The following is a 27297-nucleotide window of genomic DNA, read 5'->3' as shown; positions in this document are numbered from 1 at the left end:
GGTTCCGAGTTGATCGCGCTGGTTGTATTCTGTCAGGGTGGTCAATGTCACACTGTCATGTCACAATGTCACACTGTCATGTCACAATGTCGCAATAGGTTCTGTCAGGGTGGTCAGTATCACACTTAAAACATGTTTTCTAAAAATCAATTCTGTAAGCTAAATCTATTTTCCCTAATAAGGACAAGAGATGTCGCGAATTATGAAATTATTTTCAAACAAGCACTACCCACATTACATTAAGCACTATTAAGAAACCTCGCTGGTACTAGATACAAATAATTAAGTCAATTAAAGGGAAATCGCTAATCTCTTAAGTCTAGTAGTCTTGTATTTCACAGCTAACCCATAGTCTTTCCTTTCAAGCTATACTGAAACGTCGATTGTTAATACACACTTGATGTGTATTTCCTCCCATACAAATATAAAAATTATTTATTGGGTGTGGAGGGGGTATTTTTTAGCTTGTCTTACAAACATTGATAGATTTTTTTTAAAATCTTGATTACAATTGTATTCAAATAAATGACTAATATTATTCGCATATGAATAGAGCTTAATGTTTGTATTTGCTGTCTAATGAATTGCCCTCAGTTTCTAGAACTTTCTTTCTTCATCCAAAATCTCTGCCATGTATTCCTGTATAGATTTCTACAGATCGAATTATGCATTGACGAGCTGATCAATGACCTCGTCCAAAATTGTTTAAGTGAGTGCTGACCCCTTAACTCATTCAACTAATTTGTGTACACACCTGACCCCTCCGCTGACCCCTCTAGATTGTTTACCACGAATCTGACCCCTGCAATGACCCCTCTAATTTGTAAACACTAAACGGCCGGGTCGATGTCTAGACGGCTAAGATCTGAACGCCGGCTGCTTCAAAACTGAGATCAGATATCTCAAATAGGATGTACTGTATCTAGAGTATATTGATGTTTATCTGAATTTGATCGATCGATGTGCCACTTAGGATGATGTTTATACTACGTAGGATGATTTATACACTAAACTATAGGCGTAGCGAGGGTGGAGTGACGGGGGGGGGGGTTGCCGACCGCACAGGTTGGCACCATTTAAAGGGGTGACACCAACGTAAAAATAGCAAAATATTTATAGAAAATTAATGATTAATATGAGTTGGATTGTATTTTAAGAGCAAAATTGACAAGTGGAGGAAGGGGTGAAGGGGGTGAAACCATGACGTTAACTATAGAGAAAGCAATGTTACATTAAGCTGTATTAATAACCGACTATAGAAAAACACAGTTACTATTATTTGTGCAAAGTTTAGACCTACGAAAGGGGGGAAAGGGGCAGTCACCAAAGTTCGCCTCTAGGTTCCGCTCCTGATGACACCCGACCTAGCAACGCCACTGCACTAAACAATGATGTTTATGTTATTCATTACTTTGAGAAATACCACAGTATAGTATTGACTATAGCATAACCGAATACTTTATGGTAAAACATTTTACTTTGCGAAATGACCTCATGTGTTTATGCATAATTGAAGCGTTGGCCGGACTCAAAAATGCCCCCTCTGCCTTTTGTGTTACGTTATTTCATTAGCAAAAAACGACCTGTGAGGTCCACAAGGAGAAAACTGATTACTCTTTTTGGAGCCGCGCCAACTTTTAAAATAACCTCAGGTTTTTTTTAGCTTGCCACAAATGTCATGTGGAAGAAAAAAAAATTAGGAGTCGCAACGACCCACAACTCTTCAACCTTTGTCTAATTTCTTCCCCTGAACAAAACAGGTTGTCTTTACAAGTTTGGGTGGTACTGTAGAATGAATGTTGTCGCTTGAATTAGATTAGTTACATGCACTGCTGGATGGTGTGTGTTGTACTCTAGTTGAATTCTGAAATAAATAGATGTTTGTTGTTCATCGCCTAAAAATAGCTTGAAGTAATTGAATGAGAATTTCAAAACAACAATCGTATTCAGTCTTTATTATTATAAAAACAAATATTTTAAAATCATGAACGTGTAATATTTCAAATGTTACATTTTTAATTTTAACATTTTGAAATGATACTTCATTTCATGTGTATGTCTATAACATTTTTGTTTTCTAAATCCAGCAAATATGCAAACAATTTTAAATTATTTTTTCTATGTGAATTAGAGAAAATGACGCGTTGTTTGTCTATAACCTCTTAGTTTTTAGTGTATTTTTTAAAATCAAGAAAATCTGCAAACATTTAATTTAATCTACATTTTTATGTGAAATAGCAAAAATGACGGTCTGTGTGATCAATATCAAATGAAAACTGCTCGCTTACTTTTCATCAAATCAGTTGAACTAAAGTTCTTCTGAAACCTGATTCCTTTTCTCATAAGTTTTAACTCTGCTCAAAGCCGAAACGTTTACCCGAATACAAAAACCTTTTTTTCTCTAGATTACCGAGAATAAAAAGAAAAAACATTATTTAAACAATATTTGAACGTTTTCAAATATGACGCTGGCGGGTGTCATTTGGCGTGTTTTGTGAAGATACATTAAATTGTATTTAAATATCGCAGGTCTATTAATGGGATTGAGAAATAATCTAACTTTTAACATGATAATTTCATTACGATTCGACCAAGCTGAGAAAAAGGAATCTCCAAAACGCAGACATCAGGGTACATCTCGTTTATGATCGTTAATATAAACATTAATTAGTTTAATTTTTCAGTGACTTCTTTCAACAAAATAGCACACGTTTTTTTTTTTAAGTCGAAACTGCTAAAATTGTCTAGATCTCTTTTGAAAAAAATGGTTTTGGTATATAATTTTTTTTTTGAAATACAACAGGTCAGTAATATAAATCACAAATAATCTATAAGACGTTGTTGAAAATCGTCTTTTATAGACAACCTATACAATTTCTCGATGGTTTAAGTACACAGATGTGTAATTTATTACCCTGTACTTAGTTTGAGAACTGGCGTTGGAGTTCTCATCCTGCAACTTTTAATTTTAAAAATATTCCAAATGTACAACTGCAGTAATCAGAAGTAGTTTTTTTTCCCTAAACATCTAAAGAAAAAAATAATAAATGGGAGGGTGTGGTCGAATAGTAGAGTGTTAGCCTGCTAAAGCGAAAGTATTGAGTTCGGATCCATGGCTAGAGTTGCCCCCAACTATAATGGGTACCTGACATACGTTTGGGCTAATAAAGGCGGCTGGGTATAGTGCTTTATCTATTAATATTTCGAGGTCACAGAAAACAGAGAAAATCTGCTTCTCCTGCCCCGTGGATCTCTAGACCCGTAATGGAATTTTACTTGTAAAACTAAGCAGTGGAACAAACTTGAATCAAGCAAGTCCCACTTTAATATCGCTGTAACTAGCGTGTGTTTCTAACTAATGACGCGTCTGTACGGGGATTCCCATAGACACATTCAGTGCCGAACACAAGACGCTAATAAATCGTCTGAGATCTCTAACTCTGATCCCATAAAACCAACATACACGGGGCCTAAACTAAACGGTTCATGTCTTTACCCTAGGGCCACATGGGCGAACACGCTGGGAAAGGGTGGGGGAGGGGTAATTCAGAAATCTAATAATTGTATAGGCCCCCTACACATACGAGTGAGTTGGCCTTAAGATAAAACACGTTTGTATTTACAGGTTTTAAATCCTCAGAATATATATATATATATATATATATATATATATATATATATATATATATATATATATATATATATATATATATATATATATATATATATATATATATATTACTTTAGAAACTGCTTATTGTACGATTTTGTGTTTAAAATCTACAGTCACAGCCGTGTATCATTTTTTAACTTAAATGTAATAACACAAATTATCAAAGCTACGTAGAGATCCACATATATTGGTTTTTTTTGGAAAAGAGCTTTCTGTTTTTAGCAATATTTCAGTTATGCAACATATTCGCCTGTTTTGATCTTATTACCCGCCCTCCATTTTTCCTTGCTTTAGTGTAATTAAAGGCTAAGTTATAATTGCTTGTAAACGTCACTATATTTAAAGTCACGTTTCAATTACATGACCTAATCTAAATATAATCATATTTATCGGGAGGTTTGACCTATTTAAAACCAGAAATGTAGAACGTTGATTGGCCGGTGACTCACTAATTAGGGTCGCTCATTAGTGAACTTAACAAGGCGTGGTGAAGGTATCGGGTAGATCGTTTAAGGAAACCATATCTCTGTCTGCGGGGAATGGTCTGGGCATTGCTGGCGTAAATTTGCAGGTGATTGAGAAGGAAGCGAACCACTGACATCTGTCAGTGACGTCTGTCAGTGTCAGGTGTCGGTGTGGTTCTCTCTGTCTGGTTAATTAGTCATTTGTCTAAATTAGTCGATTTGTCCTTGCGTCTGGTCAATAAGTCATTTGTCTAACTTGGTCATTTAGCACGAACACTTTATCAGCGTAGGACAAAATAGCCTTGTTTGTGTGTTGTATTTGTGTGATCTTCATATTAGCGAATGTTTTCTGGCTGCTTGCCCATGAACTCTAGCGAAGATTAATTAACCTTATTCTGGAATGGTGGTTATACAGCCTATACTATTGAAAAATAATTAATTTAACATCAATATTGAAAGAGGATTTTCCAGTGATTAATTCAGCGTCTAACGTCTATAAAGACATAAATATTTAAATAGTGTTAAATATTTAGTCATTAATATTAAACAGAGATTACTTAGCCATAATTATTGTACACAGGTTTGCTTGTCAGAATAGATTATACTGTCATGAAAATTGAACAAGATATATTCATATATATATATATATATAAGTAGTATATTAGGTCCCTTTTGGAGCGAAGGCGCAGGCGCAGGCGCACCCAGGATGCGCAAAGGATATATAGGAAAATACTCGGATGCGCAGGGGGATGCGCAGGCGCAGCCTGGGACAACGAGATATAGTAAAATACTCGGGATGGGGATGGGGAGCCTGGGACAACGAGATATAGTAAAATACTCCAGGCGCAGGCGCAGGCGCAGCAGCCTGGGACAATAAGATATAGTAAAATACTCCGGATGGGGATGCGGATGGGGATGGGGATGGGGATGCGGATGGGGATGGGGAGGATGCGCAGGGATGCGGATGGGGAGTAGGTCAGTAGGTCAGTAGGTCACCACCGGTGATCTTGTGACGTAATCAGTGACCTTGTGACGTAATCATTGACCTAGTTACGTACTCATTGACCTAGTTACGTAATTTTAATGAGTTTTTTAATGAGTTTGAATTTAATTCATTTGATTTTAATTAATTTTTATTAACGAGTTACGTAGGGGATGGGGATGCGGATGGGGATGGGGAGGATGCGCAGGGATGCGGATGGGGAGTAGGTCACTAGGTCAGTAGGTCACCGCCTGTGACCTTGTGACGTAATCAGTGACCTAGTTACGTAATTTTAATGCGTTTCTAATGAGTTTTAATGAGTTTTTTAAATTTTAATTAATTTTTGACCTAGTTACGTAATTTTAATGTGTTTTTATTACGTAATTGTTTAATTTGTTTGATTTAAATTGTTTAATTACTTTGTTTATATTGTGTAATTTTTTATCGACTAGTTACGTAAAAGGATTATTTTGTTTATTTTAAATTTTATTTTTAAATTTTTTAAATTATTTTAATTAGATTATTAGTTTGATTTTAATTACTTTGTTTATATTGTGTAATTTTTATTAACGAGTTACGTAATTTGATTATTTGTTTACTTTTTAATTAATTTTTTATTGAGTAGTTACGTAATTTGATTTTAATTTTTTTTAATTTTTAAATTTTTTAAATTTTTAAATTTTTAATTATTTTAATTAGATTATTAGTTTGAAATTCATTTTATTTCTTTGATTTTAATTACTTTGTTTAATTTAATTACTTTGATATATTTCTTTTCTTTGTTGTTTAATTTGTTGGTTTGTTTATTTGGTTGTATGTATGTTTTAAATTCTCCCCTACAACGAACGTGTACTAGAACAGTCTTTGTATACCAACCTTTAACCAGCCGTGCAACATGTGGTACTTATCGATCCGCGATCCTTTGTTCTTGTCAAACAACGGGCGCGTTAATATTGATTTGCAGCTACAGGCCCGTCACACCTAATTAATTTGGTCACGCATCGTGGGTTTATGTGTTGTTCGCCGAAGCGAACACAGCAGGGGTCCCGCGTTTAATCTAAAGAGCTAAGTGGTTAACCGCAAAGCCAGCGTTAAGTGTGGGAACATCTGTTACCATGACACGCGCCGCGTTTTTATTTATTTGATATATTCTTTTCTTTGTTGTATCGTGTTTAAAATAAAAAGACTGACACTATCGTGTTCTTTGTATAGGGGTCATTATTGACAGCTGTTACTCAATATCCCACCGTTTCTCTCGACTACAAACATACATTAACAACACATGTTACTCGCTAATGGCACCCGGCACGTATCGATTCACCACCAAAGTTTTTCTTTTTGTGAGGGACCGTACACGGTCCGAGTTAATATTGGTCACACCCACTGGACCATCATCAACTTGATAGCCCCCCTAATTAAATTTTGACACCCGTCATTGATTAATGGAGGGTTCACTTAGTACCTCTCCGCGACGCACGTAGGTCATTATACAACAGCTGTGTAATATCGATCGCACCCACTGACCATCACACCTAATTAAATTGCTTGTTTAATTTGTTGGTTTGTTTATTTGCTTGTATGTATGTTTTAAATAAAAGACTAAGAGGGGGAGGGAGGGGGAGGGGGAGAGGGGGAGTGGTGATGGGGGTGGGGGTGGAGAAGAGTGGGGTGGTGGGGGAGAGGGGGAGGGGTGGTGGAGAAGAGGGGGAGTAATGGTGAATACTCCCAGCCTGGGACAATGAGATATAGTAAAATACTCCCAGCCTGGGGCAGACGGAGGGGGAGGGAGGGGGAGGGGGAGAGGGGGAGTGGATTTGATTTTTTAATTAGTTTAATTTTTTAAATTTTAATTTTGTAATTTTAATTTATTATTTTTATTAATTTTTTATTAACTAGTTACGTAATTTGCTTTTAATTAGTTTGATTTTAAAATTTTATTTGTTTATTTGTTTAGTTTAATTGTTGTTTGTATGTTTTTATTTATTTGATATATTCTTTTCTTTGTTGTATCGTGTTTAAATACATGTACACACACACACTCACTCACACACACTCACACACACACACACATGCGCGCGCGCGCGCGCGAAATTCATACTAGTTCGGTAAAGGCGGAGAGAACTTATAGGTATACATTATCATGGCGACAACAAAAGCAACCCTTATTTTATTTACATGAAAGCGTGTTTTCCAAAAAGTGTCACCAGGCCGTTGCCATTTTCGCAGCGGGGTTTATTTTAAGTGCACCTTGTGCACGTTTGTTTACATTTTAAAAGACGTGTCGCGTGTCTTCCCCACATGTCTTCCCTAATAGAGAAACGAGAGCAAAGACAACTGTTCTAAAATTAGAACAACCTTGTTTACAGCCACGAGTATCGTCCCTTGTGAAAAAAATTCGCGTCAGAATCCTTAACTAAACAGTCAATTTCTTTAACAAGTTAAAAATAATTTAGGAAGTCAAGGGTTAACAACATTAGACGCCACCGTTTTTGTTTCCTGTGACGACAAGGCACAATACACTTTTGTATTTTATGTCTCAAGTAGAGGGGTGGGATATTTTTTCTTTTTAAGCGTGTTGTAAACAATGGGTAGAGGCGGCGATTACTAAGTAAGAGGGGAGAGAACGTGACTTGCATCGCGATATTTGAAAACATGGCGATGTTTAACCTCAACCAAACAAGGCAATGAACCTAGAAGGAAGACGAATATATATCTTAGTCTTGCAGCAGATTACCTTCCCATGTTCGCTTTAGTATTACAGTTTTCATCAAACTTCTTTTTTACTTGAACTTCTTTAATTTTTTAAGAAAGTTTACTTATACATATTACATTACGTCTAATGATAATTTTTTATTTTTACCACTCATGTATTTTGTTTTTCTATATCTTACATTGTCATCTTAATTTTTTGATCACCTTAGTAAAAATTTGCTTAAGATTATAAACTTCAAGTTTTAAAAAACAACAACGTTATAGTACGTCGTGCCAAATGACACACCGTTTAAAATGTCTACATTTAAAGTTCACCAATATAATGACGTAAAAACTAAATATGATATGACGTTAGCATACATATCATTCAATCTAATCACTCTAAAGTAAAAATCAATAATTTTTATTGATTAAGGGGCTGGGGGAGTTATTTTTATTCGGGTGCCCAGGGAAGGTTTGGAGTTGGTTGGGACAGATTTTATACACGAGTCAGTGACGTTTTCACCGAGGCAGGGTTCGAAGCTAGACCATGCATGTTTTGGAATTGTTAGGGGTCGAGTCTATAGTAGGGTCGGGGGAGTTTTGTTAACACAGAGGGATGTTTCGAAGTTGGTACATCCATGTTTTAGAATTGATAGGTAGAGAGTTTATACGAGAGTCGTGGGAGTTTTCACCGAGGTTGGTTTTGAACTCGGACCATGGATGTTTAGGAGTTGGATGCGGTCGAGTTTACACTAGGGACGGAGGTGTTTTGGTTACACCGAGGGTGGTTTCGAAGTTCGTACATGCATCCTTGGAATTGTTAGGGGCCGTGTTCATACTAGGGTCGGTGAAGTTTTCACCGAGGTTGGTTTTGAACTCGGAACATGTATGTTTTGGAATCGGTAGGTGTAGAGTCCATACTAGGGTCGTTGAAGTTTTCACCGAGACAGGTTACAAAGTTGGTACATCCATGTTTAGGAATTGTTGGCAGCCGAGTTCATTCTAGGGTCAAGGGAGTTTTGTTAACACCGAGGGAGGATGCAAAGTTGATAACAGGCATGTTTAGGAATTGTTGGCAGCCGAGTTCATACTAGTGTCGGTGAAGGTTGGTTTTGAACTCGGAACATGCATGTTTTGGAATCGGTAGGTGTAGAGTCCATACTAGGGTCGGTGAAGTTTTCACCGAGGCAGGTTACAAAGTTGATACAGCCATGTTTAGGAATGGACAGGGGTAGAGTTCATACTAGGGTCGGTGAAGTTTTCACCGAGGCAGGTTGCAAAGTTGGTACATACATGTTTAGGAATTGTTGTGGGTTGTGTTCATTCTAAGGTCGAGGGAGTTTTCACCAAGGTTGGTTTCAAAGTTGTTACATGTATGTTTAGGAATAGATGAGGGGCAGAGTTTATACGAAGGTCGGAGGTGTTTTGTTAAAACCTAGGTAGGTTTCAAATTTGTTACAGGTATGATTTGGAATTGATAGGGGTAGAGTTTAAACTAGCGTCGGGGGAGTTTGGGTTTCACAGAGGCGTGTTTCAAACTTGGTACATGGATGTTTTGGAAGTGATGGGGGGAAGAGCTTATACTACCGTGGGATGGATTTTGTTTTCGCCTAGACAGGTTTCAAACTGAAACCATCCATGTTTCGGAGTTGGTTGGATTAGAGTTTACACTAGAGTGGGACGGTCTTTGTTTTCAACAAGACAGGTTTCAAAGTTGTTACATGGATGTTTGGTACAGGACTGTTTTGTAATCGGTGATGTAAAGTTAAACTAGGGTCAGGGGAGTTTTCAACGAGGCTGGTTTCGAAATTGGGCCATGAATGTTTCGGAGTTGGATGGGAACGATGTCACTTGTAACAGTAAACGAATACAGATACAAGTTTGTCTGTTACTTTGTCCTTTGTCTGTCCAAGTAATAGTGTGGGTAGAGGTACGGTCTGTTTATCTAGCGGGTGTTTAGGGACGGGGGCGAGGGTGCGGACAAAGTTGTCGATGTAGGTAGGATGCAAGAGATATTCAAGGTGAAGGGCGAATAGTGATAAAAATAACTCCCCCAGCCCCTTAATCAATAAAAATTATTGATTTTTACTTTAGAGTGATTAGATTGAATGATATGTATGCTAACGTCATATCATATTTAGTTTTTACGTCATTATATTGGTGAACTTTAAATGTAGACATTTTAAACGGTGTGTCATTTGGCACGACGTACTATAACGTTGTTGTTTTTTAAAACTTGAAGTTTATAATCTTAAGCAAATTTTTACTAAGGTGATCAAAAAATTAAGATGACAATGTAAGATATAGAAAAACAAAATACATGAGTGGTAAAAATAAAAAATTATCATTAGACGTAATGTAATATGTATAAGTAAACTTTCTTAAAAAATTAAAGAAGTTCAAGTAAAAAAGAAGTTTGATGAAAACTGTAATACTAAAGCGAACATGGGAAGGTAATCTGCTGCAAGACTAAGATATATATTCGTCTTCCTTCTAGGTTCATTGCCTTGTTTGGTTGAGGTTAAACATCGCCATGTTTTCAAATATCGCGATGCAAGTCACGTTCTCTCCCCTCTTACTTAGTAATCGCCGCCTCTACCCATTGTTTACAACACGCTTACAAAGAAAAAATATCCCACCCCTCTACTTGAGACATAAAATACAAAAGTGTATTGTGCCTTGTCGTCACAGGAAACAAAAACGGTGGCGTCTAATGTTGTTAACCCTTGACTTCCTAAATTATTTTTAACTTGTTAAAGAAATTGACTGTTTAGTTAAGGATTCTGACGCGAATTTTTTTCACAAGGGACGATACTCGTGGCTGTAAACAAGGTTGTTCTAATTTTAGAACAGTTGTCTTTGCTCTCGTTTCTCTATTAGGGAAGACATGTGGGGAAGACACGCGACACGTCTTTTAAAATGTAAACAAACGTGCACAAGGTGCACTTAAAATAAACCCCGCTGCGAAAATGGCAACGGCCTGGTGACACGTTTTGGAAAACACACTTTCATGTAAATAAAATAAGGGTTGCTTTTGTTGTCGCCATGATAATGTATACCTATAAGTTCTCTCCGCCTTTACCGAACTAGTATGAATTTCGCGCGCGCGCGCGCGCATGTGTGTGTGTGTGTGAGTGTGTGTGAGTGAGTGTGTGTGTGTACATGTATTTAAACACGATACAACAAAGAAAAGAATATATCAAATAAATAAAAACATACAAACAACAATTAAACTAAACAAATAAACAAATAAAATTTTAAAATCAAACTAATTAAAAGCAAATTACGTAACTAGTTAATAAAAAATTAATAAAAATAATAAATTAAAATTACAAAATTAAAATTTAAAAAATTAAACTAATTAAAAAATCAAATCCACTCCCCCTCTCCCCCTCCCCCTCCCTCCCCCTCCGTCTGCCCCAGGCTGGGAGTATTTTACTATATCTCATTGTCCCAGGCTGGGAGTATTCACCATTACTCCCCCTCTTCTCCACCACCCCTCCCCCTCTCCCCCACCACCCCACTCTTCTCCACCCCCACCCCCATCACCACTCCCCCTCTCCCCCTCCCCCTCCCTCCCCCTCTTAGTCTTTTATTTAAAACATACATACAAGCAAATAAACAAACCAACAAATTAAACAAGCAATTTAATTAGGTGTGATGGTCAGTGGGTGCGATCGATATTACACAGCTGTTGTATAATGACCTACGTGCGTCGCGGAGAGGTACTAAGTGAACCCTCCATTAATCAATGACGGGTGTCAAAATTTAATTAGGGGGGCTATCAAGTTGATGATGGTCCAGTGGGTGTGACCAATATTAACTCGGACCGTGTACGGTCCCTCACAAAAAGAAAAACTTTGGTGGTGAATCGATACGTGCCGGGTGCCATTAGCGAGTAACATGTGTTGTTAATGTATGTTTGTAGTCGAGAGAAACGGTGGGATATTGAGTAACAGCTGTCAATAATGACCCCTATACAAAGAACACGATAGTGTCAGTCTTTTTATTTTAAACACGATACAACAAAGAAAAGAATATATCAAATAAATAAAAACGCGGCGCGTGTCATGGTAACAGATGTTCCCACACTTAACGCTGGCTTTGCGGTTAACCACTTAGCTCTTTAGATTAAACGCGGGACCCCTGCTGTGTTCGCTTCGGCGAACAACACATAAACCCACGATGCGTGACCAAATTAATTAGGTGTGACGGGCCTGTAGCTGCAAATCAATATTAACGCGCCCGTTGTTTGACAAGAACAAAGGATCGCGGATCGATAAGTACCACATGTTGCACGGCTGGTTAAAGGTTGGTATACAAAGACTGTTCTAGTACACGTTCGTTGTAGGGGAGAATTTAAAACATACATACAACCAAATAAACAAACCAACAAATTAAACAACAAAGAAAAGAAATATATCAAAGTAATTAAATTAAACAAAGTAATTAAAATCAAAGAAATAAAATGAATTTCAAACTAATAATCTAATTAAAATAATTAAAAATTTAAAAATTTAAAAAATTTAAAAATTAAAAAAAATTAAAATCAAATTACGTAACTACTCAATAAAAAATTAATTAAAAAGTAAACAAATAATCAAATTACGTAACTCGTTAATAAAAATTACACAATATAAACAAAGTAATTAAAATCAAACTAATAATCTAATTAAAATAATTTAAAAAATTTAAAAATAAAATTTAAAATAAACAAAATAATCCTTTTACGTAACTAGTCGATAAAAAATTACACAATATAAACAAAGTAATTAAACAATTTAAATCAAACAAATTAAACAATTACGTAATAAAAACACATTAAAATTACGTAACTAGGTCAAAAATTAATTAAAATTTTAAAAACTCATTAAAACTCATTAGAAACGCATTAAAATTACGTAACTAGGTCACTGATTACGTCACAAGGTCACAGGCGGTGACCTACTGACCTAGTGACCTACTCCCCATCCGCATCCCTGCGCATCCTCCCCATCCCCATCCGCATCCCCATCCCCTACGTAACTCGTTAATAAAAATTAATTAAAATCAAATGAATTAAATTCAAACTCATTAAAAAACTCATTAAAATTACGTAACTAGGTCAATGAGTACGTAACTAGGTCAATGATTACGTCACAAGGTCACTGATTACGTCACAAGATCACCGGTGGTGACCTACTGACCTACTGACCTACTCCCCATCCGCATCCCTGCGCATCCTCCCCATCCCCATCCGCATCCCCATCCCCATCCCCATCCGCATCCCCATCCGGAGTATTTTACTATATCTCATTGTCCAAGGCTGCTGCGCCTGCGCCTGCGCCTGGAGTATTTTACTATATCTCGTTGTCCCAGGCTCCCCATCCCCATCCCGAGTATTTTACTATATCTCGTTGTCCCAGGCTGCGCCTGCGCATCCCCCTGCGCATCCGAGTATTTTCCTATATATCCTTTGCGCATCCTGGGTGCGCCTGCGCCTGCGCCTTCGCTCCAAAAGGGACCTAATATACTACTTATATATATATATATATATATATATATATATATATATATAAACATATATTTATATATATAATTTATATATATATATATATATATATATATATATATATATATATATATATATATATATATATATATATATATTCTTACTTAAAGGGAGGGATAGATGAAACAAAGGGAGAGAATGGAATCAGTTTCATCTAACATCCGACTGCCATTAGAACATCTCTTTTGTTCTACGACTGTCTGAGTCTTGGATTACCATCCACTCCTAGCTAGGCTCAGTTTCCAGTGTCTTCTAATTGATTGTACTAAATGCTTTATCCCACGTCTCGCGAGAGCTTGTAACTCAGCGTTATGTAAACAACAAGCGCGGCCACGTTGTAGAACAGACCAACTCAAGTTAGTGCAAGCACGCGACTCGCCCGTTATAAATATGACGTGCTTGAGTGATGGGACCCAGAAGTCTTGAGATGGGTTCTTAGCTTTGTGTCTGCTAATCGTTCCTAGGTCAACCCAGCTTAGATTTTTTCTTAACGTGAGTAGGGGGACACTAAAGTATGATGGCCATAAAGCTGACAACAACATCCAAGACTAAGACGGACAACAGTGTTTCTTGCAGTATTTTTTTCTCATTGGGCAGGGGGGGGGTGGCATTTGATACTTGTGGGGAGGGTGGAGGGGGCGGATTAAAATGTCGGTGAGGTTTAGGCGGGGAGATGTTTGAAAGATACACTTAGGGCCATAGAAAAAAGAGATGGTTCTATCTATTCTGTTAGGTAGCAGAGATGAAAAGAGTAACCTTATCTCTCTTTCTTACACCCTGCAACTATCCTTTTATGTAAGTAATTATATATATATATATATATATATATATATATATATATATATATATATATATATATATATATATCTTTTAACAAAATATCCTCTAACGCTTCTAAAAGAAGCTGGTTGCTCTCTTCGTCGTACAAAAAATAGTATTGCTACCTCTTAATATGAATTTTAACTTAGAGATTAAAACTATGGCATGTTATATTCTACTTAATTGTTTTCACTTTTCTCACATGCATCGGTATTAAATCAACAACGTTTTTTATGGCCCCGTCTCTCCTTAACTTTTCTATTTCTTCACCACATCAAACCTGTAACAAACGAATCGTGTATTAACAATTAGATTAGCACCCCACAAATGTCTGAACTGTCTCGCACAAAACCCACCCAAGCGTGGAACTGTGTTGAAATACTCCCAACCGGTCGATTGATTTTGATTCGATTGTTCCAGCACCCGAAGAGATCGTGCGTGAGAATTTTGGCAAGTCTGGTCTAGAACTGCAGGCTTTGTTACGGACTGACGTCGGTCTTTTACAATTCGACCCGTCTGGATTATGGTCTTGTTGGATTTTATTCGTTTTCGTAATAATCACTGGATTATCTCATGGTTGGAGAATTTGAGTAAAAAAAAAAGACGCAATGCTGAAAGACAAAATTATTGGTCATCCAGTTTTCGCATAGAAGATTTAAAAGTAAAATGTAATCTTGTATTATCAACTACATCTCTTCAGGTGGAACAAGTTTGTAATTTTATTCGTAAAACGTATCAATGATAATGCTAAAACTAATGTGTACACTTACGTACACAAGATGTAAAAAGGGAGGAATACTTGTGTAGGTGATACACCAAATTTGTTTGAAATCTTGTAAACTTGGCGTCACAATTATGTTCTAATAGTCTACAACTTAGAACATGTCAATCCTTGATTCTAGAGATTAACAAATGTTCCAATTATATACATGTTGCAGACCGGACGGTGACGCGTTCAAAGAGACTGACACAACAATTTAGTTAAGTCTTCAATCAAAAACATAATTAAGATAAACCAAACCAAAAGTAGCAACATACATATTAGATAACTCGAACTAGTATCTCGAACAATACAATAATTTAATAATTATAATTATTAATTTTAATTAATTATATCGATAACAAAGCTAGATTCTTAAAATTAATGAACGTATTCAAAAGTTGTGTATAAAAAAAATTAAGAACGTTACCTTTCTGTTTTTCTTGTAAAATTATTATTGCTTTTTAGATTACCTATAACACAATAAAAATAATAAATATAATTATAAGTTAATCTAAAGAATGATATGATAAAAATTATTCTGAATAATATTTGAAAATCATATGGTATGACACTAACGGCGTCGCGGACAGTAACGTAAATTACAAAAAAAAAAAAAAAAAAAAAAACCAAACCAGTCAATGTAAAAAGTCGACTACAGAAAAACAGAAAACAGAAGTATCAGTAGTAGACGGCTGAGCAAGGCACAAGAACTTGACACTTGCCAATGAGACACCTGCTGGTGGTAAATAATTAACACCTTCATTTCCTGACTTGTCTTTTTTTAAAAACCAGAACTAGACATGTCTAAGCTTAAACTGTGTTATATATGTGATTGAAATGTTTGTGAACTCGTTTGAAAATCTGTTTTAGTAATCTATGTTAGCCTTGAGATATTGCAATTGGTTTTCTTTACCAATATTTTATTTGTAATGTATTTTACAATGTCTAGTTAGAAATAAAATCCATTTAAATGAAAACAACGAACACACTCGTTTTCCTTTGATAATGATGGTTACTTTTTCTATCATCTGTTTAAACTACCTTTTTTACTGTACACAAAAAATACTTGTCTTTTTTTAATTATTTTTTTTTACTAATAAATGGCTAAATTTGATAATGAGAGCAATATATATGTTACTTGCCTGAAAACACACCTCGTGTCTTTTATTTCAACTATGTTATTTTACTCACAACTGTCTTATTTAACTAAAGCATGTAACGTTGTTTACTTTGGACGCCAGTCGGTGTCACTAATGCCGTAGGAGGTTACTGAAGCGTAATCAAGTTAAACCACTGACGTCCTAATTTAGCAACATCAATCTAACCGTACCTCGAGAAGACTAAAAAAAACTGGGGTCGCCCCGCGGCGGTCGTCGCGCAGACGATAGATCAAACACCACGTGGTAAGGCTGAAGTCCACTCTGGGTGTTGACCATGGAATCAAGAGGGTGATTGTTTCTCATTGATTCCTCGTCTGCCCGGGAACTCTTCACAAGTGAAGGCGCTTTTCTTCGCCTATCAATATTGGCCGTTATCCTTTTGGGAATATTTTTTTTTCTTGTGTGGGCGTTAAAAGAAAAGAGCAACCATTACTAGCAAAATACATCGTACGATTTGGTTTTGAGCATTTTATCTTATATGAAACCATATATGTATTTTATATAATCTGACGTATGATTAGTTACTATGTGTAACAAATACATCTGGAAATATAATGTACTTTGAACGTTAGACACAAAGAAAGATGATTTCATCATATTTCTACATACGCTAAACTTAATGCATGACTGAGTTCAAAACTAAACGATAAGTACAATCTAAAATACTAAAATATAATCGAAAAAAACTAAAAGATAAGTATAATCCCAAGAAAATAAGCCTAATCCCAAACCTGTGGAGTATTAAAGCAACACAGACGGGCTAATATCGGTACAATAAGTTATAATTTACAGAGCTGAAGAAACCGCTAACCCTAAGTATGGCGACAAGAGAACTTAACTCTTTTAAAGCTGACTTCCATCGTGTATATGTAAACGTTACAACAGGTCACATATGTCATGAACTAAAGAAAAGGATAATTTTAAAAAAATATTCTTAGTTGAAAGCCTTTTACTAGTTGATATAACGCTTTCAACCTCCTTTCGGGGTAGGAAAGATGGTTCAAATAACAAATCTGAAATTGCAAGATCTCTAATTATGAAGAAAGTAATTAAAAGTATTATTTAACTTTTCCAGACATTTTCTAAACCTGAATTCTTTAAAAAAATATTTATATTTGGGTTAGTTTTTAGCATAGTTTGGTTCGTGATACAAGTTTCGATTTGTTTTAGTGATTAGATTTAGAGAGTTGAGAATGTATTCGCTACAATTTAAGTCTATGGTTAAGTTTAGAGTTTAATCTGGATTGGCTGAAGCCTTGTTAAAAAAAAAAAGTAAGTTTTTGTTTGCAAATTTAGGGTGCTGTTTACCCTACAGTTTACAACGTGCAGTAGTAGAATTACCACATTTTTCAAATCTGCTTTTTTGTTAAAGACTTTACGACGTAAAGAATTTATAGTTTGAATCTGAGTCTTGTTTCCGTTGATACTCATAGTTTAACACCGAACATAAATCTGTGACAGCTAAAACATTGCACATAATTTATCTGTTTCACTTCCGTGTGTAGATATCTTTGACATGAATCTGATATGGGCTTTGTATGTAGTTTTTAATTATACTCGATCGTAGACATACATTTTTACTAATAATTTACTTATGTTAGTCTTTCATGGTCACGAATTTATAACGGGATGTTTACATATACCTACAATCTTAATTTACTTCTGATTATAGTGTACATTCGTCTTCCAGGTGATACGTGCATATACATATAATCATAATCTAATTCTGTATGGCGTGTACATGAATCTTTGAGGTGATACGTGCAGATACCTACAATATTAATTTTGTTTTATTTGTAGTGTACATGCTGCCAGGTGATACTTGCAGAGACATATAATCCTAATCTGATTCTGTTTATCGTGTACAGGGATCTTTGATGTGATACTTGCAGAGACATATAATCCTAATCTGATTCTGTTTATCGTGTACAGGGATCTTTGATGTGATACTTGCAGAGACATATAATCCTAATCTGATTCTGTTTATCGTGTACACGGATCTTTGATGTGATACTAGTAGTATATTAGGTCCCTTTTGGGTCGGTTTTTTGGCGGAGCAGGGGAGGCGCAGGCGCAAAGGTTATATAGCAAAATACTCGGAGCAGGATGCGCAGCCTGCCGCAGCCTGCCGCAAAGACATATAGTAAAATACTACGCCAGCTGCCGCAGGGTGGGTGAGCAGGATGCACCGCAGGCGCAAAGACATATAGTAAAATACTACGCCAACTGGGGTTGGCGGAGCAGTGAAGGGTGAGTCACCTTTTGGTGACCTTGTGACGTAATCATTGACCTTGTGACGTAATCAGTGACCTTGTGACGTAATCATTGACCTAGTTACGTAATTTTAATGCGTTTTTTTAATGAGTTTTAATGAGTTTTTAAAATTTTAATTAATTTTTGACCTAGTTACGTAATTTTAATGTATTTTTTAATTAGTTTTAATGAGTTTTTAAATTTTTAATTAATTTTTATTATCGAGTTACGTAATTTAATTACTTTGATTGTATTTTTATTTTGTTTAATTTGTTTGTTTACTTGTTGTTTAATTTAATTACTTTGTTTATATTGTGTAATTTTTATTGACGAGTTACGTAATTTGATTATTTGTTTACTTTTTAATTATTTTTATTTTGTTTATTTTTAATTTTATTTTATTTTATAATTAGTTAAATTATTATTAACTAGTTACGTAATTTGATTTTAATTACTTTGTTTAATTTAATTACTTTGATATATTTCTTTTCTTTGTTGTTTAATTTGTTGGTTTGTTTGAATGTATGTATGTTTTAAATAAAAGACTAACACTAGCCGTGTACTTTGTGAATAACATCCATTAAAGATAACGATCAGCCACAGCTGTTACGTATCGACCCGCCCGCGAAGTTTTCTCACCGCTACCCGTTTTAATGGGAATGAATTGATCGCACCCACTGGGCCATCACAGCATGATGTCCCACCTAATTAAATTTTTGTTATGCTTCACCGAGTTTCCCCCGAGCGGTTTGATAGGTCATGATGATTTATGTGGGTTCGCGAAGCGAACACTGCAGGGGTTATGGTAATTATCGCAAAGCCAGCGTTAAGTGTGGGAACACCTGTTACCACGTTAATCGATTTTTCCCCCGGTTGGGTCCCGTGCTTTTCACTAACAGTTATACGGACAGTATCATAGGTTTTTTGTTTTCACCTAGGCAATGTTTTGTTGTTGGTTGGTGTAGAGTTTATACCAGGGTCGGTGAAGTTTTCACCGAGGTTGGTTTTGAACTCGGACCATGCATGTTTAGGAATTGCTAGGTGTAGAGTTTATACTAGGGTGGTATGGTTTTGGTTTCACCATGGCTTGGTTCAAAGTTGATACATGTATGCTTTGGAGTTGGTAGGTTTCAAACCTGCCTCGGTGAAATTTTCACCGAGGCAGGTTACACAGTTGATACAGGTATGTTTTGGAAGTGTTAGGGGCCGAATCCATACTAGAGTGGGAAGGATTTTGTTTTCACCGAGTGATGTTGGTTCACGGATGTTTTGGAAGGGGTTGGTGTAGAGTCTATACTAGGGTCGGTGACGTTTTCACCGAGGCAGGGTTCGAAGCTAGACCATATATGTTTAGGAATTGTTAGGGGTAGAGTTCATACTAGGGTCGGGGGAGTTTTGTTAACACTGAGGCATGTTGGTGCATACATGTTCTTGGAATTGTTGTGGGTAGAATGTATACTAGGGTCGGTGAAGTTTTCAACGAGGCAAGATTATTTGTCTTTACAAGTTCGCTTTGTGAGTGTGTGTGTGTGTTTGAGTGTGAGTGTGTGTGTGTGTGTGTGTGTGTGTGTGTGAGTTCATACTAGGGTCAGTGAAGTTTTCAACAAGACAGGTTTCAAATTCGGTCCATCCATGTCTTAGAGTCGGTTGGTGGATGGTTTATACTAGGGTCGGTGAAGTTTTCCCGATGCAATATTGTTTTTGTCTTTACAAGTTCGTTTTGTGATTGCGTGTGTGTGTGTGTGTGTGTGTGTGTGTGTGTGTGTGTGTGTGTGTGAGAGAGAGAGAGAGAGAGAGAGAGAGAGCTTTTTGGTTTGAGTGAAAAAAGTTTGGTTTGCGGTGTATAACAGACACCGATGTTTTGACTGCGTAGGATTTCAAAGTTGGATGGGAAAGTTGTCACACCTTTTAATCAGCTATTACAATAAATCACAAAAGAGCATTTAAATGTATATAAAAATTTTATTTACTTAAAACAACTCCTGTGTGTGTGTGTGTGTGTGTATGTGTGTGTGTGTGTGTGTGTGTGTGTGAATGTGCAGCCCGTACAAAAGGACAGTCTGGATAATAGCGTCGATGTTCTTCTTCTACCACATCACCCGTTTCCCAACCCCCCAACGTATTCAAACAGAAAATACACTTGACAAGGTCGCCAGGTCCAATGAAGATAAAACCATTTTTAGCCAAACTGATAGGGTCGACCGGGTAGAAGTCGGACCAACACCCTGAAAATGTTTGCAACCTTTCCTCCTCATCATGGAACCTGAAGTCACTGTCCCTGTCAGAAGCTGGGTTGGGTTGTGGTGGTGTCTCATCAAGGGGTTCAATAAAGGTTCCACCTATAGGTCGCTGTACAAACACTCTCTCATAACCTAGATTCATATCCCCTTGATTAGTCTCATGAAAGGTATTGATCATCTGTACAGGATACAATCTCACTTCATCTGGTCCAATATCAAGACCCGTTTCCGTTTGATCCGACATTCCCGTGCTCTCACTGGAATCCCATCCACAGCACTGAAGACAAAAACATTCACCGGACATGGTATAGGGTTCTTATACGGCGGTGTTTATAGTATTCCCTGAATACCACGCCTGGGTGGGCTATCGATCAATGCCGTAAAGAGCTGTTTCCAACTCGGATCCAGTATTTTAAATGGTTGATTTTGATTTCAGTCATGCCTCTTATACAGGATACCGAGTTACATAACTTTCAGGGACAAGTAACAAAACAATAACTCACATCAAAAATTTAAAAAAGACCGTTTATATCATAAGTTTTTATTGAATAAAAACAACCCCATCAGCATACCGTCATGGTTCTGTCTTATTTACATATTTACATTAAAGTCTCGTTAAAGTCATGGTTGGTAAACTAAAGGTTCTTATATGTCTAGGGGAGATGTTGTCACATTGTCTGCGTCTACTCGTCTTTTAATGTAAAAGTAAGAAAGTGAGTTTCTGTGTTGGGTGTAAGTATATATCCCCGTGTTGTATGCTCTGAACCCTGTGTTTGTCCCACCACTTGGTTCCTTTGTTGTGAGGACCTGCATGAAAGATTCTTTGCCTAATGTGTTGTGATTTTTAGATAATCCTTTGGTTGATGTTTTATTATACTCGCCAAAACAGTGGTACGTCTTACTACATAAAGATACCATCCCATCCCCTTCATATTCTAATTTAAACAACCCCGGTGTTCTTTTTTCATAAATTTTCCTAGCCCTACACCCCAGACAATGACTATCTACCGTGCCTTTGCCGCTTATAAATTGTGGTCTATGTGAGTCGCATACTTCTGAGGGGAACCATTTGTCGTAAATGTCAAAAAACTCGTGTTCTAGTCCCGGTCTTACGGCTTTTAACAAGTCATCGGTACTTAAGGCTAAGTATAAACTGTCAGTGTCCATCTCACATAGCTGAAAGTCGGTTCTATCTATATATTTGTCTATAAAGTCATAATAAAATTCTAACATCCTAAGTTTCGCGTACTGATAAACAAAAAAGCCTATCTGAAGAGGGAGATCCCAAACTATCTTCTTTTTTAACGTTTCTACTTCGTAAACAGCGTCAGTAAGTTTTGTCTTTTTTTTAAATCGTGGATTATTAATACAATTCCCTAGATCCCTATCACTACAGTAGGTCATGTCCGCATGTCGTGTTTTATCCGTCAAAGTTTTACCGTATGCCGCGTTTCCTAACAATTTCATTGTTTCACTAGTTATCGCGTATTTGTCGTCTATGTCCCCCTTTCTTCGCGCGTCTGAAACGGTATCCCCAAATGTCTTAAAACATGCAACCGGATTATATTCAACGACTTGATAAATTTTACTGACTACCAACCCATGATTTAAATACCACTTTAAAAGGGGGGTCGCTAATAAAATTTTCTCCCCTGTAAAGCTACCGATTAAAGTCCGTCTACCGCTAGTTAATAAGTTGTTATCGATCGCGTATTGTCTCATAAACGGTCCGATGTCATCGCGCGTAACGTCCGTATTTTTAAAAATAGGTGTCATCTCACTAAAATGTTCTCTTAAACTATCCGGTACTTTAATGTCGCATTCTATCAGACCAAAACACGAGTCGTCTAAAACAGAATCGATGATCTGTTTTTCAGTCAGGGGCCATTTCTTACCATAGGTCGGTGTCGGTGTCTTTTGTGATTTGTCAATAGAGTTTAAATAGTCTTTAATAGTTGGGTTCATTTTTTTCTGGTTCCCCCACTCACATTCCCACATTTCTACGACTTTAACGTCAACAGTATCTGTAAGGTACTTCGTAATTTCGTTTGTCTTTTTAAATAACTCAGTCAAGGGTCTGTTACTAATGGGGTTTACTGTTCTGTCTTTAGTTAAAGGGCAGTCAGGGTGTCCATGAAAGAGGCAGCCATGGAACTGATAAACGGTTCGAGTGTTCGCGTCCCACCCGTCTACTCTTATATGGCGAGATCCTAAGCTAACTTCGCCCCCATTAAACGCGGTTTTTAAAGTTACCCCCTTTGTTTTTGAAACCCACGATAACCACTGAAAGGCCTGTTCCCCATAATGATTCGCTTTACGCGGTCTAAACCCCTCCTCACTATTTCTAATAATCGGAAATCCCGTCGGCATTTTTTGCATTAAAGACCATAAATAAAGCGCGTTTGCGTCGTACCCCTTAATTGCCTGTACCACCTTATTACTATTCCCCCTAATGAACGTTTCACCCTTTTCGTGATGTCTATGAAAAATAATGGAGGGGCCCCCTACGATATTATTTCGGATTGTTTTATGTAACTCTGATTCGCGCTCGGAACACAAAGAAAAAGAAACGTTTTTGGGAAGTGTTTTGAATAAGTATTTTAAGGTTACCCCCGGGACAGAAATCGCATCTTTAAAAATATCAACCCCTAAATTTTTGTAAAAATTAGTTTGCTGCTCGAGCGCTTCGATAAACGGTTTTACATCGATATTGTTATACCAAATAAGATAATCTTTAAACGTTTGCATCCCCTTCTCTACCCAAATTTGCCTACACGTCGCGTACTCCTCGTCTGAAATGTTACAATTTTTTAATGATGAAAAAAAGGCCGAACGCGGAGGTAAAGACGTTTCTTCTAAGACGGCTAAATTTTTGACATATTCGTACGGAAAAAAGCCCTTGGTCTCTTTAACATTATATGCGGCGAGGTATTTACTATAGCTAAACCCCGGTGCTAGATAATTAACTATATCTAAGAATTTTAATTTATTTGTTGATATACACATAAAATTATTATTTCTTTTAACTACATATTTAAACGGTGTTTGTTTATCTTCTACGTCGTCTTCATCATCGTTACAACTAGATCTAGGTCCCTCCTCTAACCCCTCTTCTGTGTTTGAATAAGCTAAAAAGTACTGAATAAAATACGGCTTAACGAGATTTATATCATATTTTCCTGAATTAAACCCTATAACCGGCATTTGTCGCAAATACTCGTCTAATCTACCGCTAAGAAACCTATCAAACCCTTTGTCGTTCGACTTATTATCACTACCCCTAGCTTTAGGTGGAAATAACTTCCTGATTTGCTTAAAAACAGGCTCGAACTGTTTTTTCAAAATGCCATAAGCTGCCTCGGCGATTATGTGGAGTCTGTCAATAACTCTAGTCACTAATTCTTGAGGGTCACCAGTCGAAATAAAACAGATGGGTTCGAGGAACCCATCTACGTTTGAGGCTACAGAGCAAGACAAAGGCACGTGTTTGGCTACGCTTTTTGTAACTCTACCTAACGTGGGTAACTCGGTATGGTCGAAATAGCATTCGAAATCGTAAGTTGCTCGGAAGGGATAAACAAAGTTACTATCTACATCTAACCCATAGGACGCTAAAAACTCCCAGATTGTTTGCTGTGTCTGATAAACCCCTCCCTTATACCTATCTACGGGTTTCCCCCCATTACACCCTTTCACGTGTCTGTTTAATTGTTTAACGGTGGGCCATAATTTGTTACACACAGAACACGCGAAAGCGTGACCCGCCCCACCTATATTATTAATGTACATAAACTGTTTTTGAAAAAATAAAAGATACACAGTCTCCCTAAACCTATCACTACTTCTAAGTTTCGGAGAAAGGCTCTGGTTTTCGTCAAATTCAAAAATCTCAATATTTACACTAAAACAGGACTCTAAGAGGGGAATTTCGACCAACCTAACCCCGCTAAAATTATCCAAGGTCCCGAGACCTTGGTGCGCTTGCCACTGTTTCGCGAGTTTTAATGTTGGCTTTCTAAGATCTTTTAAGGGTGCTCCTAAATGTGTGGCTAAACATCTAAAAAAGGAAAAATTGTCTGTGTAGGGTTTTAAACTCGAATCCTGTTGTAACATGTTAATGGCGTGATTATGTTTAATAAAGTTAGGAATGTCTGTGAGAAGGGATGTGGGTAAAGGTTTGTCTGTGGTCGTGTGTAAGTCTACTGCATCTCCCCTAAGGTCGTCTACAGGAAAAATAGTGGTGTGTGAATTAAGGTTACTGTCATTGTTAGTCTTTACGCGTTTGTTGTTTGATATGTCGTCATACGTCGTGTGTCGTTTTAAGGAGTTAGTGTTGGTCGCAGTGTGGTCTGTTTGACTCGCTGTTGGGAGTTGGACAGTATGTGTGTCGGTCACAGATGTGGGTTGGTGTGTTTTTCTATCGGTCACTAATGTGGGTTGGTGTGTTTGTCTGTTGGTCGCTGATGGGGTGTCGCTTGGTGATGTTTGGTTGGTGTGTGCTATTTTATAGTGGTTCGTTAAATTACTTAGTCTTGTAAATACTTTCCCGCATGTTGTGCAGGGATGTCTTTGTCGTCCGTGTGCAGAGTCTTGGTGCCTTGTCAAATCGTTTCTGCGGGTGAACACTCGGTTGCAGATCTCGCATGAGTAACGGGCCATGGTTGGTTGGGTGGTAGGTTGGGCGGCTTCCATTATTGATGAAGTGTCTAGTAGTCGGATGACTGGGTAGGTCGCTGACTGTAGAATAAAAATAAATACATAAAATAAAAATCATAAAATAAAAATCATACTTAAACCAAAATTAAAATGAAACGTACCTATGGGTTTGCACGTCTAAGCTGAACGTGAAGTTAACTGTAGGTGGAGATCCGAAGTGGTGTTGTTGGATGTAGTTGGATCTATGGTTCAGTGGATGCCTCGGGGATGGGTAGGTAGCTCAATAGGTTCGCTCGATGGTTAGTCTGTCTCGTAGGGTCGGTTGTACACTAAAAAGGAATACAGTTGCCTACTTATTTAGATACATAATTTTTTAAAGGGTATTTAAAGGATAATTCATACTATTAACCTTACCTCGGTGTACGATACAAAATTAAAGTTAATACCTGTGACTACTTATTTAATAAGATTTGATTTTAATGGGGTTAGCGCCCTTAAAACAAAAGTAATATTAACCTTACCTTTAATAGAATAAACACGCACAAAAGATGTGGTCCGTGTAGGTTTAGGTGGATGTGATGGTTGGTAAAGCTGGCGTCGGTTTAGTCTCAGGAGTCAACAGAGGTCGCAGGCTGGATAAGTCGCGGTGAAGCTTGGTGTGAAGTCCAAAGTTGAAGTGATTAGAACACAATTTTCGCGGTCATTTATACGGTTGGTCAGCGTAATTACACCACCAGCTGTCGCACAACAGCTGTTGCATAATGACCTAAGTGCTTCGCGGAGAGGTACTTAATGTACGTCGTTAATTACCATGACCCGTCAAATCGAGCGGGGGAAAATCACTGATGCATAACAAAATTTAATTACGTGGGACATCATGCTGTGATGGGCCTGTAGCTGCGATCAATATTAAAAACTTTGCTGGTGAATCGATACGTAACATCTGTTACCACAGTTAATGTGGAGACGCGCTTAATGGCTCGCCTTAATTACCATAACCCCTGCAGTGTTCGCTTCGCGAACCCACATAAATCATCATGACCTATCAAACCGCTCGGGGGAAACTCGGTGAAGCATAACAAAAATTTAATTAGGTGGGACATCATGCTGTGATGGCCCAGTGGGTGCGATCAATACATTCCCATTAAAACGGGTAGCGGTGAGAAAACTTCGCGGGCGGGTCGATACGTAACAGCTGTGGCTGATCGTTATCTTTAATGGATGTTATTCACAAAGTACACGGCTAGTGTTAGTCTTTTATTTAAAACATACATACATTCAAACAGACCAACAAATTAAACAACAAAGAAAAGAAATATATCAAAGTAATTAAATTAAACAAAGTAATTAAAATCAAATTACGTAACTAGTTAATAATAATTTAACTAATTATAAAATAAAATAAAATTAAAAATAAACAAAATAAAAATAATTAAAAAGTAAACAAATAATCAAATTACGTAACTCGTCAATAAAAATTACACAATATAAACAAAGTAATTAAATTAAACAACAAGTAAACAAACAAATTAAACAAAATAAAAATACAATCAAAGTAATTAAATTACGTAACTCGATAATAAAAATTAATTAAAAATTTAAAAACTCATTAAAACTAATTAAAAAATACATTAAAATTACGTAACTAGGTCAAAAATTAATTAAAATTTTAAAAACTCATTAAAACTCATTAAAAAAACGCATTAAAATTACGTAACTAGGTCAATGATTACGTCACAAGGTCACTGATTACGTCACAAGGTCAATGATTACGTCACAAGGTCACCAAAAGGTGACTCACCCTTCACTGCTCCGCCAACCCCAGTTGGCGTAGTATTTTACTATATGTCTTTGCGCCTGCGGTGCATCCTGCTCACCCACCCTGCGGCAGCTGGCGTAGTATTTTACTATATGTCTTTGCGGCAGGCTGCGGCAGGCTGCGCATCCTGCTCCGAGTATTTTGCTATATAACCTTTGCGCCTGCGCCTCCCCTGCTCCGCCAAAAAACCGACCCAAAAGGGACCTAATATACTACTGATACT

The 27297-nt window shown here is 37.0% G+C and overlaps 1 protein-coding gene across 1 annotated transcript in view; it reads left to right on the top strand.

Moving 5' to 3' along the window:
• LOC131957137 (speract receptor) overlaps nucleotides 1-27297 on the top strand; it is a 137019-nt gene that overhangs the window by 59788 nt on the left and 49934 nt on the right. The gene's annotated exons all lie outside the window — the stretch shown is intronic.

The sequence above is a fragment of the Physella acuta genome, unplaced genomic scaffold (genome assembly GCF_028476545.2).
Source record: "Physella acuta isolate Inbredline_101_S28 unplaced genomic scaffold, ASM2847654v3 ptg001212l, whole genome shotgun sequence".
NCBI classification, from domain to species: domain Eukaryota; kingdom Metazoa; phylum Mollusca; class Gastropoda; family Physidae; genus Physella; species Physella acuta.
The sequence above is the reverse complement of the archived record's forward strand: the minus strand, read 5'-3'. Positions and strand labels throughout refer to the sequence as shown.